Raw genomic sequence first — 23,377 nt, forward strand, 5'->3', positions numbered from 1 at the left:
AAACATGAATAAATAAACCCAATAACGGTGGATGTGGAGAGTTTCTTGGCTCACATAACTGACACATCCTGATGCTCTGGACTCTGTCTCTCTGTCTCTCAGTTCTCTTTCCTTGGTGTTGATCTCATTCTCACTTCCCAGTGAAGCCAGAGGTGGCCACTGGCAGGTCAAAGCTCATATCCAGCTGGTCTAGCAACCCTTCTGGAAGGACAGCTTCTCTTTCCCAATGATTCCCATAAGACTCCTCCCATTATATTATTTTTTACTGGTTCTGATTGGCTAGACTTGGGTCATGTGTACAACCTTGACACCAGCAAAGGCTGGTGGAGCAGCCTCATCTAAGCCTAAAAAAAAAGTTGGGTGTTCTCTTACCAGAAGAAGGGGGACTCAATGCTGAGCAGGCAAAAATCATAGGAGCCCATTCTCCAGCCTTCAGTATGGCTGAAGTTACATGGACAACAGCTCCCCACTTGGGACAGGGAGGGAAGAGGCTTTTTTTAAAGCCGAGAACCAAATAGTGAATGGGAGTCTCTATGCAGAGTACACAGAACAGAACTTGCAGATTGAGATGCAGGAAGACAATGTGTGGGGTTAAAAATGGGTCAAGGTGGTTGATCAGCTGGAGTTTACATACAAGGAAACCACAGGGAAGGAATCCAGAAAGATGTGGCCTTGATGGAGCTAGCAGATCCCTCTCTAGCAGAAGCCCATAAGATGTACAGGAAGGGCCATGGTGAAATGAACACTATATCCTTTCCATCTATGAAGCTATCACATATCACAGGTACCAAGATGGGTTTATTTTTTCTTTTTTTCTTTTTTATGGCTTCACCTGTGGCATATGGAAGTTCCCGGGCTAGGGGTCAAATCAGAGCCACAGCTGCAGAACTACAGCCACAGCAACCCTAGATCTGAGCCACATCTCCAACCTACACTGCAACTTATAGCAATGCTGGATCACTAACCCACTAAGCAAGGCCAAGGATTGAACCCACAGCCTCATGGGCACTATGCCAGGTTCTTAACCTGATGAATCACAATGGGAACTCCTATTTTTTTTAATGGCTGCACCGAGGCATATGAAAGTTTCTAAGCTGGCAGCTGATGCAATGTCAGATCCTTTAATCTACTGCACCTGGCCAGGGATCAAACCTACCCCTCTGCAGCAGCCCAAGGTGCATTAGTCGATTCCTAACCCAATGTACCACAGCAGGAAGTTCCAAGGTTTTTTACCTTATTCTCATTATAAGATTTATTCCTCAGCCCTATGAAGTAACTATTTGATACTTAAGAAAATTCAGGCTCCAGGAGGTTAAGGGATTTCCTCTAAGGTTCACTGACCTGGGACTGGCCAATCAAGGGCTCAAATCCAGGTGGCTCTATACCCATCGTCACTGAGCTAAATCTCCTCTTCCTGATTTAGCCTTGACCTGAACAGGACAAGAGGCTAGAGAGATACCCAGTAAAATGTAACTCTCCTACAAGGAAAGACTATTTCAAAACTTTCTTTGTAGATTTAGGTAAATACTTCGGCCCATGATTGAATTGACCAGGACTTCAGAAGTAAGTCAAAAGCCCTTTGAAAAAAGAAACATGGACCCACGTGAGAAGAATTACACCAAGCAGAGGTCCCAGGGAGGATAAGTAGCCAACGATGGGTTATCAGAGGCACCATCGTTGAGAACACTGAGACCGTCAGAGGTAAACAATGAGAGAGGAAGTCAGTGAGGGAAATGGCCAGGGAAAGTTCAGGTCTCTCTCCCTCCCACGCCCTCACTGCCCATTGTGACTTGCAGTGACTCAGATGGGAGGAAAGCATAGACCTCACTCACCCAATGTCCAACCTACCCGTGGCCTGGAAGGAGGGGAGGATGAGGCTTGTGAATGCAGTTCAGACACACCCAGGTACCTAGGAGTACCTGCCACTGCCCACATACACCCAGAGATTTCAATCAGGCCCTAGAGTAGAGGGGCCATGGCCAGGGGATTCTGGTGTGAATCAAAGCATTAATTACTGGACAACCTTGAGTAAGGTACTTACTGTCTCTGGGCATTAGTTTCCCATATGATAAGTATGAAGTGGAATCAGATTAGGGACTGCACATTCAAATGCCAAGAGAGACCAAGCAGGTAATGACAGTGATGCAGCAGACTGAGTGTAAGCCAACAGGAAGTTGGGTGGTGGGGGGACTAAAGATCACATATCTTGCTTAGAATGGGCACCCCCAGTGTTGCCAGATGCTCCAATTTTCCACAAACCAAAATGTGGACCTTTAGACAAAATTCCCCAGTCTTTAAATGCTGGAAACATGTCCTAAAACACTGTGCAAGGTAAAGAAAACAAGATGACAGGCTTGACTCTGGATGTGTCCTGTTCCATTAGGTAGCTACTTCACCTTAAATTCATTAACATTAAATACAACTTAAAACTCAGTTCTTCCTGATCAACAAATTCAGCAAAGTAGCAAAATACAAGATTAACATTCAGAAATCGGTTGCATTTCTGTATACTAATAATTAAATATTAGAAAAGGAATAAAAATATAATACCTTTTAAAGTCACACCTCAAAAAATTAAATACCTAGAAATAAATCTGACCAAGGAAGTGAAAGACTTATATGCTGAGAATTATAAAACATTAAGCAAGGAAATTAAAGAAGATTCAAAGAAATGGAAAGATATCCCATGCTCCTGGATTGGAAGATTAATATTGTTAAAAGGGCCATACTACCCAAAGCAATCTACAGATTCAATGCAATCCCTATCAGATTACCCATGACATTTTTTACAGAACTAGAACAAACAATACAAAAATTTATATGGAACCATAGAAGACCTAGAATTGCCTAAGCAACCCTGAGGAACAAAAACCAAGCAGGAGGCATAACTCTCCCAGACTTCAGGCAATATTACAAAGCCACAGTCATCAAGACAGTGTAGTACTGGGTCCAAAACAGACAGACAGACCAATGGAACAGAATAGAGAATGCAGAAATAAACCCAGACACCTATGGTTAATTAATCTTTGACAAAGGAGGCAAGAATATAAAATGGGAAAAACATTCTTTTCAGCAAGTGGTGCTGGGAAAACTGGACAGCCACATGTAAATCAATGAAAGTAGAACACACCCTCACACCATGCACAAAAATAAACTCAAAATGGCTTAAAGACTTAAACATTAGACAAGATACCATCAAACTCCTAGAAGAGAACATAGGCAAAACATTCTTGACATCAACATTACAAATATTTTTCTCAGGTCAGTCTCCTGATGCAACAGAAATAAAAGCAAAAATAAACCAATGGGACCTAATCAAATTGAAAAGCTTTTGCACAGCAAGGAAGAAAGAAAGAAAGAAAGAAAGACAGACAGACAGACAGACAGACAGACAAGACAAGACAAGACAAGACAAGACAAGACAAGACAAGACAAGACAGACAAAAAGAAAAGAAAAGAAAAGACAGACAAAAAGACAACCAACCTATGGAACGGGAGAAAATAGTTTCAAATGATGCAACTGACAAGGGCTTAATCTCTACAATATACAAATGACTTATACAACTCAGCAGCAAACACCCAACAACCCAAATGAAAAATAGGAAGAAGACCTGAATAGACATTTCTCCAAAGAAGATATACAGATGGCAAACAAGCACATGAAAAAATGCTCAACATCACTAATTATTAGAGAAATGCAAATCAAAACTACTATGAGGTACCACCTCACACCTGTCAGAATGGCCATCATTAACAAGTCAATAAATAAAAAATGCTGAGGAGGGTATGGAGAGAGGGAACCCTCCTGCACTGTTGGTGGCAATGTAATGGAAAACAGTATAGAGAGACCTCAGAAAACTAAATATAGAACTACCATATGACCCAACGATCCCACTCTTGGGCATATATCTGAACAAAATTTTCCTTGAAAAAGACACATGCACCCGCATGTCCACTGAAGCACTATTCACAATAGCCAGGACATGGAAACAACCTAAATGTCCATTGACAGATGAGTGGATTAGGAAGATGTGGTATATACACACAATGGAATACTACATAGCCATAAAAAAGAACAAAATAATGTCATTTGCAGCAACATGGATGGAACTAGAGACTCTCATACTAAGTGAAGTAAGTCAGGAAGAGAAAGACAAATACCATATGATATCACTTATATCTGCTATCTAATATATGGCACAAATGAATCTTTCCACAAAGAAGAAACTCATGGACTTGGAAAACAGACTTGTGGTTGCCAAGGGGGAGGGAGTGGGATGGACTGGGAGTGTGGGGTTAATAGATGCAAACTATAGCATCTGGAGTGGATAAGCAATGACATCTTGCTGTATAGCACAGAGAACTATATCTAGTCACTTGTGATGGAACATGATGGAGGATAATGGGAGAAAAAGAATATATATATGTGTGTGTATGTGTATGACTGAGTCACTTTGCTGTACAGTAGAAATTGACAGAACATTGTAAATCAACTATAATGGAAAAAATAAAAATCATATTTTAAAAAAACCTCAGTTCTTCAGTGGCACTAGCCACATTTCAAATGCTCAAGAGCCACATTTATTACTGGCTACCATATTGGAAAACACAGATAGAGACCATGCCCAACTCCACAGAAAGTTCTCTTGGTTAGCCTTGGTCTAAATGATCTCTAAGATAACATTTAAAACCCCAAATAAAGACAAACTGAAAAGAACTTTACTTTCTTCATGGATAGGAAATGAAGCTCCTAGAATTTCACTGCCTAACTTCAACACAAAAGGTTCATGTCAGCTTTTTTAATTCACCTGGTGAGTTCCCTTCAGGTGCATTTAAATTGGGTTCAACAGATTTCTTCTTAGAAAGAGACCAACACTTTATAATCTGCTTCAACACACAGTAAATTCTTGAGTTACTTAATGTATAGAGATTTGAAATCTAAACTTGTATTTCAAAAAGGAAGGTGGGAATGGGGAAAAGAAAGGTCTCATTTTATGTATGGTATGTTGCCTAGAACTTACCCTTACCTGTTAGAAAAGTTACACTATCATATGAAGCTTTTCATTACCTGTGCAAGACCGTCCAGTGTGACAACCAGCAGTGTTTTAGACCATGGATCATCTAACTTTCCTATAAAGAACCAGGCAGTAAATATTTTCAGCTTTGTGGGCTATGTGGTTTCTATGGCATCTAGTCATCTCTGCCTCATTACAGGAAAGCAGTAATTGAAATATGTAAACAAATAGACATGGCTGTGTTCCAAGAAAACTTTACCTAGAGACACCAACCTTTAAATTCTGTATAATTTTCAAGTGTCATGATACAGTCTTCATTCAACTTCCTTCCCTCTAACCATTTAAAAGTGAAAAAATCCTTTCTTAGTATGGAACTCTGTCAAAACAGGGAGCATGCAGGGTTTTGTGCATAGGCTGGAGTTTGCTGACCTCTAAGTCCTGCAAGCTCTCAGATGGAAACTGGAGGATCAAGCTCTGGCACATACATACCATTAACTGAGCACTTATCCAATGTAAGTTCTATCCTTAGCAAATGTTGTTTGGGAAGGGAGGACTAGAAAACCCAGACCATTTTCTGGGAGACCAGAGTTGATCCTCATTATCCCTGGATTCCATATTTGCAAATTCATCTACTTTCATTAACTTGTGACCCTGAAATCAATACCTGTGGTGCATCTGCAGTCCTTCTCAGGGGCAGAGGTGTGGAAAAATTTGAGTCAGCCCTGGAGCAAGACCCTAGCTAAGGTCAAATAAGGCAAGACTCCACCTCCTTTTTTTTTTTTCCCCCTCTTTGTTTTGGGGGGCAGGGAGTTGGAAGTAAACTGTTACATTTGGAATGGATGGTTAATGGGACCTTATAGTACAGCACAGGGAACTGTGTGTGATTGGGTCACTTTGCTATACAACAGAAATTGAAGAAACGTTGTAAATTAACCATACTTTAATTAAAAAAAAAAAGACTCTGCCTTCTTGTTTGAGCTCACGTAGCTAAGCAAGTGTCCTCTTTGTGATCTCTGTTGAGGTCTTTCAGGTTTTAAAATTTCGCTGCTTAAAATGCACCCCTCCCCTACTCCCAACAGAGGGCTGAATGTTGTTAGTGTCCAAACATAAGGCTGTGATGTGCCTTCTGGAGAAAAGCCATGTGTTAGAAAGTTCCATTCAGGCATGAGCTGTAGTGATGTTGGCCGTGAGTTCAATGTTAATGGCTCCACGCTATATAATAAAGGTTATGTATTGATCAGTTGTTGAGAGTGTTGAGTAGAGACTCGCAGGAACTCGGTATTTCTCCTAGAAGTGACAGTTCAGCGTTCACTAATTGTGTGTTCACAGTGACTTGATAGAACACAACCACTATGAATAACAGAATTGACTGTATATATATTTTACTGACATTCAAAAGGAGTTGCTGTGATATCCTGTGTTCCCTCTTCTCTACCTTATAAATTGTATTTAAGCTTTACTGAGGAAGGTTGAAACTATTTTAAATGAAGTTTGGAGTTATTTCATGACTCAAGGTTTCTATGATTCCCTGTTTCCTGGTTCTCCAGATAAATGGGCTTTTGCATGGTAAATGGCATAGAACGTTATTTTCAATAAATTCTTCACTTGCAGGTAATTTGCAAGTGCACAAACTGTGTTCCAACCAGTGAAACACCCCAGCTTTAAAATCTCAGCAGGCCTTTGTTGGAAACTTGGCTTTTGAACATTTTGCCACACTGTAAATATTCAACACAATTTTGTAGACTCCCTACAAACCGTACTAAATACAAACATAGTTAATAACCCAAACCAAAGTATTTATTGTGTAAGTCAACTAGGATTTTATAGGAGGCCTGGAACCTTTATTAGATGTCCTTGGGTATGATTTTCATTTGTAAAAGTTGGATAAAGTATACTGGCTTTGCCCTTTGGAAACACATGATATAAAGTGGTCCAGCAGGGGAAGAAATTGAAGGGGATGTTGCAAGCTGATATTTCTGAGAGCTGCAGTTGCTGAGGTTGAGGCAGCGCCAGACACACACACACACTTTTTGGGTTAATGATTAACTTCTCTTGACCACATACAATCTTTCTGTGATTATCGATGTAATCACTGGCATTGATTGAACTCTTCATCATGACTTTGGCTTCTGGCCCAAGCATTTCTAAATCTTAGATGACATTATAGTACTTACTGTATGCCAGGCACTATTCTAAGCACTTTAAATGTATTAACCCATTAAATCCTCAAAAAAATCTTATGAAGTAGGCACAGTTATGGTCATCTTCATTTTATAGATGATGAAACTTAAACACAGAGATGTCATGGAACTTGCCCTGTGTTACATAGGAAATAATTGGCAAAGCTAGAATTTGAACCTGGGGAGTCTTCTTCCAGAGTCCTTTCCCTTTACACTCAGCAAAGCGCTGGATAACTGTGGAAAAAAACCCAGCTCCAGTACAAAGGGATTTTTACAATGGCTAACTCTATTAGCAGCAATATTCAACTCATCTTTCTCTCTCTCATTCATCTCTTTCTCTTCCTCCTTTCCTTTTTTTCTTTTTCTCTCTCTCTAAAATACATACCATAAAATTCACCATTTTTGACAAAATTATACAGTCATTAAACCACCATCACAATCTTGTGGCGCAGGGAGTTAAGGATCCAGCATTATCATTGTAACAGTTCAGGTCACTGCTGTGGCTTGGGATTGATCCCTGGCCCCAGAACTTCCTCATGATGCAGGTGTCCAAAAAAAAAAAAAAAAAAAAAAACGAACTGAACAGCTCTATCCATCTCCCTCAAAAACCCCAAGCTCTTTTGTAGCCGCCCCGGGCCCTATCCCAGTCTAGAGACCAAAGGATTTTAGTGTTTTAGTCAGGGACCCATGACCTCCAAGGGATCCTTGTACAGAATTCCAGAATAGAACCATGAGGTTTCGGGTTTGATCCCTGGCCTCGCTCAGTGGGTTAAGGATCCGGCATTGCCGTGAGCTGTGGTATAGGTCACAGACATGGCTCAGATACGGCATTGCTGTGGCTGTGGTATAGACTGGCAGCTGTAGCTCCGATTTGACCCCTAGCCTGGGAACTTTCATATGCCACGAGTACAACCCTAAAAAAGCAAAAAAAAGAAAAAAAAAAAGAACAGAATGCAGATTGCAGCAAAAAAAAAAAAAAAAAAAACCACGTATTTTAAAAAATTTTCACTGACTCCCAATTAATCTTTAGCATTCCTTCAGCTAGGAGGATAAGTAACAAACTACAAAAATATTAGCAGTACCGTCACTTGGTCTTCACTGGAATTCACAGATATTCTTTTATCACATTACAGTCATTGTCTATATCACAAAATATTGGCTCTACACTCCTGACTAGTTTGAAATTATGATACACGAGATCTTCTTATTGCATAATCCATAAGCATCTTTGTTATTACATAACAAATGTTTTAGTAAGTATATTTAAACATATTTTTTCTTTCTGTCTTCTTTTTAGGGGCATACCTGGGGCATATGGAAGTTCCCAGGCTAGGGGTCAAACTGTAGCTGCAGCTGCAGGCCTATGCCACAGCCACCGCACCACTAGATCTGAGCTACATCTGTGACCTACGCCACAGCTTGTGGCAACGCTGGATCCTTAATTTACTGAGTGAGGCCAGGGATGGAACCCATAACCTCACAGAGACAACAGTGGGTCCTTAACCCACTGAGCCATAGGAGGAACTCCTGAATAGAATTTAATTAAAATGTAACTTTCAAATTTACCTCTAAGAAGGAATTCTACTTACTGAAGGGCTCCTCTTCCCTAGAGCATAATGCTTAGAGAAGCTGTATTTGGAATAAACTGAGTCACTCATCATTCATTTCACTATCATCCCAATCACCCTTTGCCCAGAGTAGAAGATGCAGAAATGACTAAGAGGCAATCACTGCCCAGACTGGTGGAGGAATAGTGCAACTCCCATCCTTAAAACTGATGGTGGTGGTGGAGCCGTGCGCCTTCGCAGCCAAATGTTGCTGCTGCCTTCTGTTGAGGAAGCTGGTCACACAGCTCCACCTGCCTCCTCTCTGGAACTCCGCAGGGACTGCAAAGATGCTGTCCTCCCAGCCCTGTGCAACCCTCCAACTTGATGAAGACCACATACACCCCTGAAAGGGGAACCAGCCATCTGTGAGCTCAAGACTGACTCCAAGCGGGACAGAGACACCCAGACAGCAACTAGGAAGATTAGACAGAAGCTGAAAATTCACAATTTCCAATTACTCAGAATTGTTTTGTGATCAGGACTGTGTTACTAGGACACATTGCTTGTACTTTGGTGTGTCACCTTTGAATCAATTATTTCTTTCCTTATTTATTAATGTAATCAACAAATCAATAGAAAAAGGTGATTTTCATAAGAATTTATGAAATTCACAGGCAATTTTCATAACAAATACAAATGCCCAGTAAATATAAGAAAAAATCCTCCTCAACTTGATTGACGGTCAAAAATAAATATTAAACGAATGAGATGAAAAATTCCCCTTAAATTGTCAAACGCCAAAAAAAATTTATATGACAAATGAAGTGATACTGGACATATGTTGAACTACCTTAAGTCCTAATATGGAAATTTATGATTGAAATAAAAGCAACTCTTTTGAAAATAAAAAGATGAAACTGAAATTTGCTTAGATGGACCAGTTTAATTAGTGAAGTAATTTCAAGAGGCAAGCTAAAAGAATGGATATATCGATATATATGATGGATTCACTTTGCTGTACACCTCAAACTAGTACATTATAAGTCAACTATACCCCAATAAAATTAAATTAATGTAAGATTCTAAATCACAATTTAAATAGAAGCATATGAAAATCAAGGATGCTATTGATATTGACTTTATTTGCCAGTAATTAGAACTGAGAATACAATGGCCTTATTTCTACCTACCTCTGTCCCTCTGTTTTATCTACTTTTTAGCCCCATCCCTCTTCCAATCACTGTGACTAGACCATGTCTTACACTGATAGGCAGGTGGAAGATGGGCCAGGGCTTTAAAAGGTGTCTTCGTCTTTCAGTTTTTCTCAGTATTATTATCTCTCTTTCATCGTTAACTTATCATTGATAGGATTTCCATAATCCTTTTTTTTTTTTTTTGGCTGCACCCACAACATATGGAAGTTCCCAGGCCAGAGATCAAATCCCAGCCACAGCTGCAACCTATGCCACAGCTGCCCCACGCTGCCACAGAGACAACACCAGATCCTTAACCTGCTGCGCCACAGCAGAAACTTCCTTAATATTTTCTTAATAATTACCCGATATACCAACATCACTTCCTCCTTCCATAATAATCTCCTCAAGTACATCTTTTTCATTTCAGAGTGTCCTGGTCAGAGGACATTTAATAAATGGTAAGCAATTCTGCTGCCATAAGAATATGGATGGAGTTAAATTTAGCGGGAAACAGAAGCTAGAGAATTAACAGCAAAGTTGAACTTGCTAGTCATAATTTTCAGTCACGCTAGCCTAAAGGGAAGGGTGACATCGTCCCCTGAAACTGTCTTGGAAGCAGCTATTCTGTTCACACAGCACCCCCCACTGGCCACTGAGGAAAGTTCACCTCCAATGCACAAATAAATTAAATTTTGACTCTGCTGGCCTACCAACTAAATCTCATTTCTCACAGGTGTGCAATTCAAGAATACGCATGGCCTTCTTTTTCCCCACCATTCATGTTGGCTTCAGCTGAAACATGAGTACTTTAAAAGAGGAGTAATAATAGGATCATTTCAGGGCAAGGTGAATTAAATGCCTAATTCCATTCAGTCCTCCCAAAGATGTTTAATATTTGGTACAAAGTAGAAGCAAAGTAACATTTATTTTATAAATGAACAATAACAAAGAGTTGTTATCACTGACTTTCTTTTTCAGAAGCCTTGGCAAGCTTAAGCGGTAACTCATCAAAGGCTTCAAAGCAAGTAAATGGCAGACCAGAGCTGAACTCCATCTAACTCCAGAGGTCACACTTAATGACTACCTCATGCTTCACTCTTTACTAAATTATTAACTAAGTTTATATACTTATAATTACATAATTGAATAAACCTATGTTTATTAAAATAAATTTTCAGCATTAAAAAAAAAAAAAACACCTATTGGAAAAGAGTTTCAAAGCCTAACATAACAGGTGAGGTTTTTAAAAAGCTGACACAGATTTTGCTGAACTTCAACACAGCGCAGGCTGTTTCCTGAGCAACTTATACAAAGGCAACTCCAAGGACATTCTAATTGCAATGGGGCCTATGCCACATGATGTCAATTACAAACAGAAGTTAACAGAATGGGGCCAGTTTGGAGCCTCTAGCACAGGCTGGATGTAACCACCCTCCTCTTCCAATTAAGAGTGTGTTACAGATTCGGTATGGATAAGGATGTGATGGGGCTGGAGAGGAGACTTTCATTTTTGTGGACCTAAATTAAAACAGACTTTTAAAAATGTGTGTTTGTATGTGTGTGTACGTATGTGTGTATGTGTACAGGATAAGGGTGATCATATTCATCTGAGAGAGTCTTTAAAGAAGATTCCAGAGGTGGGTGGAATTTATATCCTAGGTTTGGATAAGAGAATTTTCCCGCTCACATTAACAGCACTCTATTGGTAATGCCTGCCAGAGCCCAGGGTCAGGAAGGATTCTGAGTTCTACAGAGAAAGTATGCTGTGCCAATTAACAATGTCTGCCCTGGCATGGGACCCGAGAGGCACATTTACTGTGAATTTAATCAAGATTAAAACACTCCTGGGGCTGCCATATCTGTTCATTACCACAGAGGCACCTCAGAGCTACCAACCAGGAGTGAGAAGATCACACAGCAGATGGAGTTCCTGGGTGGTCTAGTGGCTAAGGATTCAGTGTGGTCACTGCTATGGTGTGGGTTCAATCCCAGGCCCCAGAAACTTTTGCACGTCACAAGTGCAGCCAAAAAAAAAAGAAAAGATAGAGCAGACTTTGGAAATTTAAATCAGAAAAGAATTAGAGCTGTGAAGACAGAAGGGTCTGTGGGATTCATCCTCAGCTGTGATAACATAAGGCCATAGACGCTTTTGGGAGCCAAGATGACAGAAAGGCCACCTGGCTGAGAAACAGGAGGAAAAAAGGCAAGCGATATGGCTGAGGACCTGTACTCCATACTGGCCCAGAATTTAGCAGACTTGCTGTTTTTCTGGCTCAGCCTCATGGATTTGGGAAATATGACTATGCATAGGGCTCATTACTTTTCTTATTTCTTTCCTTCATTCCTTTGAAAAGTTTTTTAGCAAAGTCTGCTTGGAAATGCCAACCTGTCTCAGATATGCTGAAGGAAAATCAAGTTTTGGTCAGTGTTTAAATCAGAATGTAAAAGGGAGAAGAAGTGCCCCCTGGTGGTAGATTTGGAAAATTCTCAGGACAAGATTTCCCAAGTGTTCCTGGAAGCATTAACTGTTCATGACTTTCCGTGGGGGTGGCACTCTGTGGTAAAATAACCCAGGGAAGCAATTTTCAAATTATATAATATATACTCATATATTATATAATATATTATACATATCTATTTTTTTGCAATTCACAGTATTTATTAGCATGTTGAGTACCTAAGAAGTCCAGCAGTCAAGAAATTCTAACTCCTTCTAATTCAGCATTTACTAAATTGTTTTGAAACTTTTTTTTTAATTAATTTAAAATTTTGGGAGAGGTGATCCTTAGGGAGAAGGAAAGAACATGAGGTTCTGTTTTCCTATTCCAATATGGATACTGCCTTTCCAGAGCCTTCCCTGATAAAAACCTAGAAAACTTGCATTTTAAGAGCATTCTCTGTCTCTTTCATGGCTGGCATTAGTAAAAAGCTGGGGAAACATTAAAGAATAATTTCCAGCTGGTGACAAATCATTTACATACATCAGGTCACAGGCTTCTACCGAATACACTCAAGTATTTTGAGTAGCAATACTAGAAATGATCAAACGGTGTATAGACAGATCTCTGGATAATAAATCTCTTCATAGTTAGGAGACGGGAAAACAGTGGCTCAGAGTGCTGTGGGCTCCGGAGCCATATTTTCAATGTTGGACAACCATCTCTGCCTCTCATAGCTATGTAACTTTGAGCAGCTTGCATAACCTCTCTGTTCTCATGGTCCTCATCTGTGAAATGAAAATAGGAGTATTTCCTAGTTCTGTTGCAGATTAAACGAGTTAATACATGTAAAGTTTTAAAAGAGTGCCATACAGTTGGCTAGGAATTCGTTGCTCCTGAATGTGCACTACTAAAGTCAGGAGTAGGAACTATTGTTTAAATGGAAAATAATATTTATCCCCTTAAAAATTCTGTGCTTTTGTTTAGGTCATGAGACCATTTAGAAATGTTGGCCAACTGTCACTAACATGTATTCAGGTAGTATTTTAAGCTATTAACTTTTAAAATTTGGAACACTTGGGAATTTTCCTCCTCAATGTTTTTAAGTGTTTTCCTCCTTATTAAAAAATTTTCTTTTTTAAAAAATTTAAAGTATAGTTGATTTACAATGTTGTGTCAATATCTGCTGTAAAGCAAAGTGACTCAGTCATACATATATGTACATTCTTTTTCTCATTTTATCTTCCATCATGTTCTATCACAAGAGATTGGATATAGTTCCCTATGATATACAGTAGGATCTCATTGCTTAACCATTCTAAATGTAATTGTTTGCATCCATTCACCCTAAACTCCCAGTCCATCCCACCCCCCTTCCCCTCCCCCTCCCCTTGGCAACCACGAAGTCTGTTCTCCATGTCTGTGAGTGTGTTTCTGTTCGGTAGCTAGATTAATTTGTGCCACATTTTAGATTCCAGATACAAGTGATATCATATGGTATTTGTCTCTTTCTTTTTTCTTTTTTTTAAAAGGGCCGCATGTGTGGCATATGGAAGTTCCCGGGCTTGGGGTCAAATTGGAGTTGCATCTGCCAGGCTACACTACAGCCACAGCAAGCGGGATCTGAGCCATGTTTGCAACCTATACTACAGTTCACGGCAACACCGGATCCTTACCCACTAAGTGAGGCTAGGGATCAAACCCACATCTTCATGGTTACTCGTCGGGTTAGTTACCACTGAGCCACAACGGGAACTCCTTTGTCGTTCTTACTCCACTTAGTATGAGAATCTCTAGTTGCATCTGTGTGGCTGCAAATGGGATGATTTCCTTGTTTTTTATAGCTGATTAGTACTCCATTGTGTATATGTACCACAGCTTCTTAATCCATTCATCCTTCAATGGACATTTAGGTTGTTTCCATGTCTTGGCTATGGTGAATACCACTGCTATGAACATACAGGTGCATGTATAACATTTTTTAAAAATGTGGTAAAATTTATATAAAACAAAACTTTTAAACCATTTTTAAAGTACATTTACACTGTTGGGCAATCATCAGCATAATTCAGCTCTAGAATACTTTCATCATCCCCAAATGACACTATATATACCAATTTTCCCCCTCCCTCCAGCCTCTAACAACCACCTTTCTGCATCTGGTCTCTATGAACTTTATACTGTATATAAATGTGTCTGCCTTATTTCACTTAGCCTAATTTTTGTCCTATTGTGTCTGTCTCACTTCATTTAGCATATCTTCATCATTTGCCCATATTGTGCTATAAGTTAGAATTTCCTTCCTTTTAAAAGGCTGAATAATATTCCATTTTAAAGAAACTCCACACTGTCTCCCACCATGGCTGCATCATTTTACATCCCCATCAATAGTGCAAAGGATTCCAATTTCTCCACAGACTCACAAACACTTTATATATATAACTGCTGTGAAGTGCTACCTCAATGTGGCTTTGATGTATATTTTCCTAATGATTAGTGATGTTGCGTATTTAACATTTCTACATAATTTTCAAGCTGACTTCCATAGGAAGAGCACATATTTCAATCACTAGCACTCATCATCTGACATTGGGATTTCCATATATTGAGATTTTTCATATATATCATATATATACAGAAATAAATGAAAATCTTTACTTTATGAAAATCTTCATTTCAAAGACGTATTAAATACATTTTTGATACTTTGCGTGTGTGTGTTGTCTTTTTAGGGCCACACCCATGACACATGGAAGTTCCTAGGCTAGGGGTCGAATCAGAGCTCTAGCTGCCAGCCTAAACCACAGCCACAGCAAAGCAAGATCTGAGCTGTGTCTGTAACCTACACCAAAGCTCACAGCAACACTGGAACCTTAACTCTCTGAGTGAAGCCAGGAATCGAACCCACATCCTCATGGATACTAGTCAGATTCATTACCCCTGAGCCACAATGGGAACTCCACATTTTTGATGGTTTTAAAGTTGCTCCTTGCTTTGAAAGGGGAAAAAAAGGATATGTGTTGTGTCTGTTGCTTATTTGTTTTAATTTAAAAAGTGTTTACCAGTTAACTTTGAGGCATGGATAATGAGAGCTTTTAATTTTCAACATCACAAAATACTTTTACTATTTGTGCATTTTTACAAAAAATCAGGCATTAATTTTGAAACAAATTTTAAAAATAAGAAATTTAAAAAATAACAGCCAACATTTAGTGAGATTCAGAGCCTCAGGGGAGTCTCTTTGTTTGTTTTAATCTTAACTTCAGCAGGAAATTCAGGTACCAGCAGAAACACAGCAAATTCCTCACTATTTAGTGTTCTAAATGCCAGTCAGGCTTCAAGAATCTGCTTTAAATCCTATTACTCACACCTAATGATTATGTTACAGACCTGGGAAAATGTTTAAATTATTTGTGTTTCTTTAAAAATGTATTAATTATTTTACTTTTCTTCAAATGTATTTTAACCAGACTGTTTTAACCCAAGTCTAGAAACTACACATATTTCCAGACACCTAGAATAATTGTTCTAAGAACTAAAAAACATGCAAACAAACATACTGGCTTTTAAATATGAAAAGAAAACTACCCAATCTAAAGTAATAAATATTTAACTTCATATCTATAGGAGCTAACATGTTCCCCACTTCATTATATGATGTCATAGTATTCACAGATTGCATTATTTTTAAAAATAATTTTTAGGTTTGATTTTTTTTTTTTTACTTGGCATGAATCAACAAGAATGCATGATAAGTTCTGAAAATTTATAGCAAATAATAAAATGAATTTCTTATAACAATTTCAAAAGCAAAATTATAGTTGTTGTTTTTTATTTTATTTTATTATATGACTGCACCCTCAGCTTATGAAGTTCACAGACTAGGGAAAGAATCCAAGCCAAGCTGTAACCTATGCTGCAGCCAGCTCCTTTAACCCACTGGGCCTGACTGGGAAAAGAACTTGTACCTCCACAGCACCTGAGCAGCTGCAGTCAAATTCTTAATCCACTGTGCCACAGCAGGAACTCCAAAATTATAGAGTCTTTAAACAATGTACAGAGTAATAAATTATTTATTATGTGGGATACCTGTGCATTTTATTATGCTTGATACTATGTGGAGTAATTATCTAAGTGTAAAAATTCCTAGGGCTCACAAATATCTTTAAATGTCCCTCACTGTAATAATTCAAATTACAAGTCACACACATTAAAAACATCTGCTCTTTGTCAGACACTGTTGAGAAGAAAAAAAAAAAACAACTAGAAATTGGGAGTAAACCTTAGCAAAGTATATTCCTAATAAAGGACTTGTATCCAGAATACACAAAAGAACTCTCAAAACTTATTAGGAAAGCAAACCAACTTGGGGGAAAACGCACAAAAGATAGAATATGGCAAGTGAGAACATGAAAAGATGCTCAACATCATTTGTCATTAGGGAAATGCAAGTTGAAACCACGGTGAGTTACTACTGCATACTTATTGGAATAGGTAAAATGCAAAAAGATTGATCATACCAAGTACTCACAGTGCAGGTGGGGATGTACAATGGTACAACCACTTTGGAAAACAGTTGGGCAATTTGTTAAAATGTTAAACATATATCAACCATATGATCCAGGTATTCCATCTTATGAGTGTTAACCCAAGAGAAATGAAAGCATATGTCCATACAAAGACTTGTACATGAACAATCATAGTAGCAGTATTTATAACAGTAAAAACCTACAAACAACTCATATGTCCATCAATAGTGAATAAATAAACCAATGGGGGTTTATTCATATAATGGAATACAACTCAACAATAAAAAGGAATGAGGAGTTCCCGATGTGGCTCAGTGGTAATGAACTCGACTAGCATCCATGAGGATGCTTGTTCAATCCCTGTCTTCACTCATTGGGTAATGGTCCAGCATTGCCGTGAACTGCGGTGTAGGTCACAGATACAACTCAGATCTGGTATTGCTGTGGCTGTGGTATAGGCCGGTGGCTACACATCCAATTCGACCCCTAGCCTGGGAATTTCCATAGGCCAAGTGTCCAGCCCTAAAAAGACAAAAAAAAAAAAAAAGAAATATCATACACACTATAACACGAATGAATCTCAAAATAATTATGCTGAGTGAAAGATGCCAGACAAAAGGATTATGTACTACATGATTTCACTTATATGAAATAATAGGAAATGAAAAATATTGCAAAATGACAGAAACAACATCAGTGGTTGTTGGGGCAAGACAGGCGCTGGGTGGGGTAGAAAGGTGGAATTACAAAGGAGTATGGAAATTTTCATTATCTTGATTAAAGTGATGGTTTCATGGGTATATGCGTAGGTCAAAACATCAAGTTGTACACTTAATTTTTAAATTTTTAATTTTGGGGGCTTCTTAGTTCTGACCTGTTCCTTTATTTTATTGCCTAAGTGGTGCTGAACATTCAAGACAAAGCAAGATAGTTGTAGTTATCTGATAATCCTCTGTCTTAATTATATTTGAAAGTATCTTGTCCATTTCATCATTCTACCATCTTTCCCTCTCTCTTTGGTTTTATTGAGATAGAAATGGCATACAGCTCTGGGTAAGTTTAAGATGTGGTGCACAATGACTTGACATACATATATTGGGAAATAATTACCAAATGAGATTAGGTAAGATCCATCTCCTCATATAGTTAACAAAAAATGCTTTCTCAAATTTTACACTTTAAATATATGCAGTTTATTATAGGTCAGTTATACCTTAATAAAGTGATTAAGAAAAGGCCTTAAAATCATGGACTTGGAGAATAGACTGTGGTAGACTGTGGTTGCCGGGGGGGGGGGGGGGGAGTGGGAGGGATCGGAGCTCGGGGTTAACGATGCAAACTATTGCTCTTGGAATGGATTTACAATGAGATCCTGCTGTGTAGCACTGAGAACTATGTCTAGATACTTACATCACAACATGACAATGGGCAGAAAAATTTTGTATACATGATGTATAACTTGGTCCCCATGCTGTACAGTAGAAAAAATAAACAAATAAATAAAATTTTAAAAAGAAAGGGCCTTAATGATAACAATTCAATACCAAACCAGCATATAAAGAAAAATAAATACTCTTTCATCTGATGTCATCCATCAGAGAATCTCTTTGAGGTAACAAACATTAGTAGCCTGGTAAGTGCCTCCTTCCATATTTTCTCTTTACTGACACCAATTTATGATCCCATTATAGGGTTTAAACTTTTGATACAATGGGTGACCCATTAAAGTGGTATTTTCTGCAACAATTTATTAAGGTTTTTAAAAATCTCTTAGTCTGCATAAAAACTTTCAGGTGTTCTGAGCTTGAGGATCTTTTTTTTTTTTTTTTTTTTTAAATAGCCAACATGCCTTAAATATCAAAGAAAGGGATGTAAAACTACAAATAGAAGCATCTTGCTTTACAGTAAATTACTAGATAGAAGAGTCAGTCCTCATTGAGGGAACAGAAGACCAAATTCTTTCTAAATTTGAGAGCCTGTTTTTCTACAAGATGTAATTTAATCTTGGGAAGGAAAACCATTCCGTGTTTTAAACCATAATTAAACTCTCACCCTAGGTTAAACATTGCACAGGGATGTTAGATGCAAGCAAGTTCAACTGCAAACAGACCTTTAGGATTGTTTCAGTTATATAAGCTAGAAAATTGTACCAACTCCAAGGTTTTACCACAGGTTAGGTCGACTTTTAAAAAACCCTTCAATTAAAGAAATTACAAAATAGATGCTTACTGTGAAAAATGCCAAAAATAGAAAAGTACACAGGACAAAATTTTCTTCTGTTCTTCCTTGAATTCCATCTGTTAGACATAACCACCCTCAACAATTCGAACACGTCTTTCCAGACTAGATGGTGTGCGTGGGCACGCATGCATGTGTTTTCCTCTTTTTATTTTTTGTCTGTTCATTTTCTCCTTCTTTAAAGTTTTTTAAATTGTGGCACAATATCTATGGCATAAAACCTGCCATTTCAATCATTTTTAAGTGTACAATTCAGTGGCATTAATGACATTCACACTGTTGTGTGATAATCACCACTACCTATTTCCAAAACTTTTTCATCACTCCAAACAGGACCCATGAATCATTCACTCCCCATCTTTCCCTCACCCCAGCTCCACATAATCACCAATCTACCTCCTATCTCTATGAGTTTGCTATTCTTGATGTTTCATATAAGTGGAATCATTCAATATTTGTCCCTTTGCGTCACACAGCATAATGTTTACAAGGTTTATCCATGTTTTAGCATGTATTAGAACTTCATCCTTTTTAATGGCTACATGATATTCCATTATATACCAAATTTTGCTTATCCATTAATCTGCTGATGGACACTTTGGTTGTGGTCATTTGCTTTTAACAAACAAGATTATACACAATTTTAGCAGCTTTTTTCCCCATTTTACTTAATACATTTTAGATATCTATCCTAACACTTTTTAAAAGCCACATCATTCTAGTAGATGGAAGTACCATTATTTATTTACTACCCTCTATTAATAGACATATAAACTGCTGCCATACTTTTGCTATTAAAATAGTGCTAGAGTGGACATACTTGTACCTACATCATTTTGTATTTGTTCCAGTTTGGAAGATGAACTCCCAGAAATTCTATTATTTGGTCAATAGAAATGTGCATTTAACAATTTGATAGAAACTGCCAACTTAGCTGCCAAAAATATCACCCCTACTGACATTCTCATCAACAGTGATAAGAGAGCTTTTTTGTCCACATCTTTCCCACAAGGAGTATTTGGAATTTCTTTCATCCTTGCCAGTCTGACAGGTGATAAGTTTGCTTATTTAAAGTATGCATAAGGTGGAGTTCCCTGGTGGCTCAGTGGGTCTAGCATCTGGCATTGTCACTGCCATAGCTTGGCGTCACTGCTATGGTGCGGGTTTGATCCCTTGTGGGGGAACTTCGGTACATTGCAGGTGTGGCCAATAAATAAATAACTAAACTAAGTATGTACAAGAAAGGACATATGGGTGTGTCATGAGTGCAGAGGGCACTCGAAGGTGAAGTATGAGGATGTCAAGATCCTCCAGATAAAGGCAGAGAATGGGATTCCAGTACCAGAAGGGGTACGACTTTTTTCTATAATCAGGGCTGATATTTAGTAGGAATACACACATACGCCTGCATTTGATGTTTAAATACTGACAATTCCTCCACAATGGCTGGTAATAGATCACTATCCTGAGTCCCATCTCTGAATCCTACCCACCTCCCCACAATCCAGCAACTGAGGGTTAACACCCTGCCCAGCACTATAGCCAATGCCTGTTCCAACTGACCTTTATTTTTGCTGACTGGTTGTTAAGGATTAGAATATTGATCCTGCCTACATGAGTCTAATTTTTTGAGACCCACTGATTCCATCCTCACTCTCTTTCTGAACCAATAACACAAAGCAATTCTCTATTTCATTGATGAGACCTGTGTTCCTGAGGGCAGGGAGCCTGTTTCTCTCATTCGTTCTTTCACTCTCCAAATGTTTTTATAGCACTTCCAATACTGCAGTTTCTGGGCCTGGAACCCAGAATATAACTGTGAAAAGGCAAACACCACCCCAGGCCTCACAGAACTTATCCACTTTTTAACTTACAAGTGAAAAAAAGCAAGTGAAAAATAAGGAAAGAGCAAAATAAAGACAGTAATTCCTGGTAATGATGAGTGCTACAAAGGAAACAGGCTCTTAAGGTGAGATAATGAATGATTAACCTCGGCCCTCATGGAATAACTCTGCCTCTTCCCTTATACCAACTTAAATCACCACATATATCATCAGTTAAACTGGCAAGGATGAAAAACAATTTGAACGCTCTTTGTGGCAAGAATATGGACAAAAAAAAAGTTCTTGCAGTCAGTGTGGATGACAAAGTCAGTACAAATGATATCTTTGGAAGACAACATCACAAAGGGACCTTTCTGAGCAGAGAAGACAGAGAAACTCCAATCTGAGATTGAAGGAAAAGGCCAGGAGTCATGTGCTGAGAGAGAGAGCGCCCCCTCAGGTTGCATTGGGGAGTGTGTGCAAAGGCTTCAAGTGGAAAAGAGCTGGTGTGATTTAGAGGGTCAGGAAGGAGGTAAGAGTGCGCATGAAGAACTAAGGGGTGAGGCTTGGGAGAACAGGTAGCACCAGGTCACACCAAGCCTTATAGGTTACAGCAAAGAGCCTGAGCTGAGTCAATTTGTGATGTAAAAAGCCTATCATTTAAGCCTATATTCTCCAATATTCTCAAAGTTCCTAAATCAGTAAAAATTTGAGAAATGACTTCAACTCCCCTGTAACTTCCTTGTATCTCTGCCTGCTGCCTGGGCAGTTCCAACAAGAGACTGTCACAGAGGGCAAATATGCCCAAGGTTAGACATATCACCCTCCACTTCCATGACGTCTTTGGGGTTTTCCCACACCTCTACCTGCCCCAAAACAAACAACCTAAATGTCCACCCCAAAGTACATCTTACTCAATGAAAAGAAATCAGCTAATAATTATTAAACACTCTTTACATACTGGACCTTTGTCCAAGTGCTGTGCATATATTAACTCAGTTCATCTACTCATCCTCCTCTACTCAAGGAAAATGAGGCAAAGAAAGATTGATGATTTTCATCACAGTTCATGTCCTTGATGGCCACACACTAGTCTTTTCCAGCAGTGGCTAGCACATAGGAAGTGTAGTCCCGCCATTTACTTCACAAGAGGAAGCATCATGAGACAACTGGGAAAATGCTGTTTTTAACTGATATACATTCTACTAATGCACAATTCTTTTTTTGTCTTTTTTTTTTTTTTTTTTTTTTTGCCATTTCTCGGGCCGCTCTCGCGGCATATGGAGGTTCCCAGGCTAGGGGTCCAATTGGAGCTGTAGCCACCAGCCTACACCAGAGCCACAGCAATGCAGGATCCAAGCTGCGTCTGCAACCTACACCACAGCTCACGGCAATGCCGGATCGTTAACCCACTGAGCAAGGGCAGGGACCGAACCTGCAACCTCATGGTTCCTAGTTGGATTCGTTAACCACTGCGCCACGACGGGAACTCCACAATTCTTATTTTTTACATATTTACATCAATACCCCTCAAATCACCTTTGCCTATCAAATATGAATCACTGAAGTCAGCAAATGCAGAAAAATCTTGAGTGATCATATGGGAGTGCTACCTACACATTGCATTTGGTTTCTATTGCACTGTTATTGTTATGGCAAGGCCATAGCAACCACTGGAATATTTCATTTTCCCCCTTACTGTATTCTAAAGAGCAATAACAATGGAAACAAATCCCAAAGCATTGATATAAAAGATATAAAGCATATCTTTACTACAACTAAACAAGGGAAGAAAATCCTTGCATGTATAAAAATAATCATTTAGCATTGCTCAGTTGTCCACTGAACTTAAGCTGGTCAAATGTTCAACTGCGAATAAAAAAATTTTTACAAACATGCAAATAAAATGTTGGAGATATACTGTAGGAAATGTGTCTATGGCAAAGAAGAGTTAGAGCATTGTTATTTTTGGTTTGCTTGTTTTTATTTCTGAGAACCTCTTTGTAAAACGTAATTGATTATTTAACTTTTGGGTACTTAGCTTTTATGGGAGAGTAAGGGACCAACTGTATTTACTGATTTTCTTCCTCATTGCTCATAACATAAATGTTTTGATCATATCATATATATCATATCCTATCCCCACTTGATAAGCCAACTCTACTCGCACACAAACATGCATAAACTTACTTTCCTGTTCTAACGTATCAGAGCTCAGCATTTGCAGAGGCGTCCGCTTACCTTGAACTAGTAAGTACTGTTTTGCCTTCCTTTTGTTTTCACTGTAATAACTTTTGGATTCTGTTTGCCAGGCACAGATGTCATCTTTTTTCTTCACACATTCTTTCCTCTGGATTTCTTATCAAAACCTGTAACACGGAAGGGAGGATGTTCCTTGATTTCTGTAGGCA

At 38.7% G+C, this 23,377-nt stretch overlaps 1 protein-coding gene across 1 annotated transcript in view; it reads right to left on the minus strand.

Moving 5' to 3' along the window:
* FRMD4B (FERM domain containing 4B) overlaps window positions 1–23,377 on the minus strand; it is a 373,580-nt gene that overhangs the window by 236,077 nt on the left and 114,126 nt on the right. The window contains exon 2 of the mRNA XM_047779092.1: window positions 23,208–23,335. The gene's annotated coding sequence lies outside the window, so the exon portion shown is untranslated. The remainder of the gene's footprint in view (window positions 1–23,207; window positions 23,336–23,377) is intronic.

This window comes from Phacochoerus africanus, chromosome 1, assembly GCF_016906955.1.
Source record: "Phacochoerus africanus isolate WHEZ1 chromosome 1, ROS_Pafr_v1, whole genome shotgun sequence".
Lineage (NCBI taxonomy): Eukaryota > Metazoa > Chordata > Mammalia > Artiodactyla > Suidae > Phacochoerus > Phacochoerus africanus.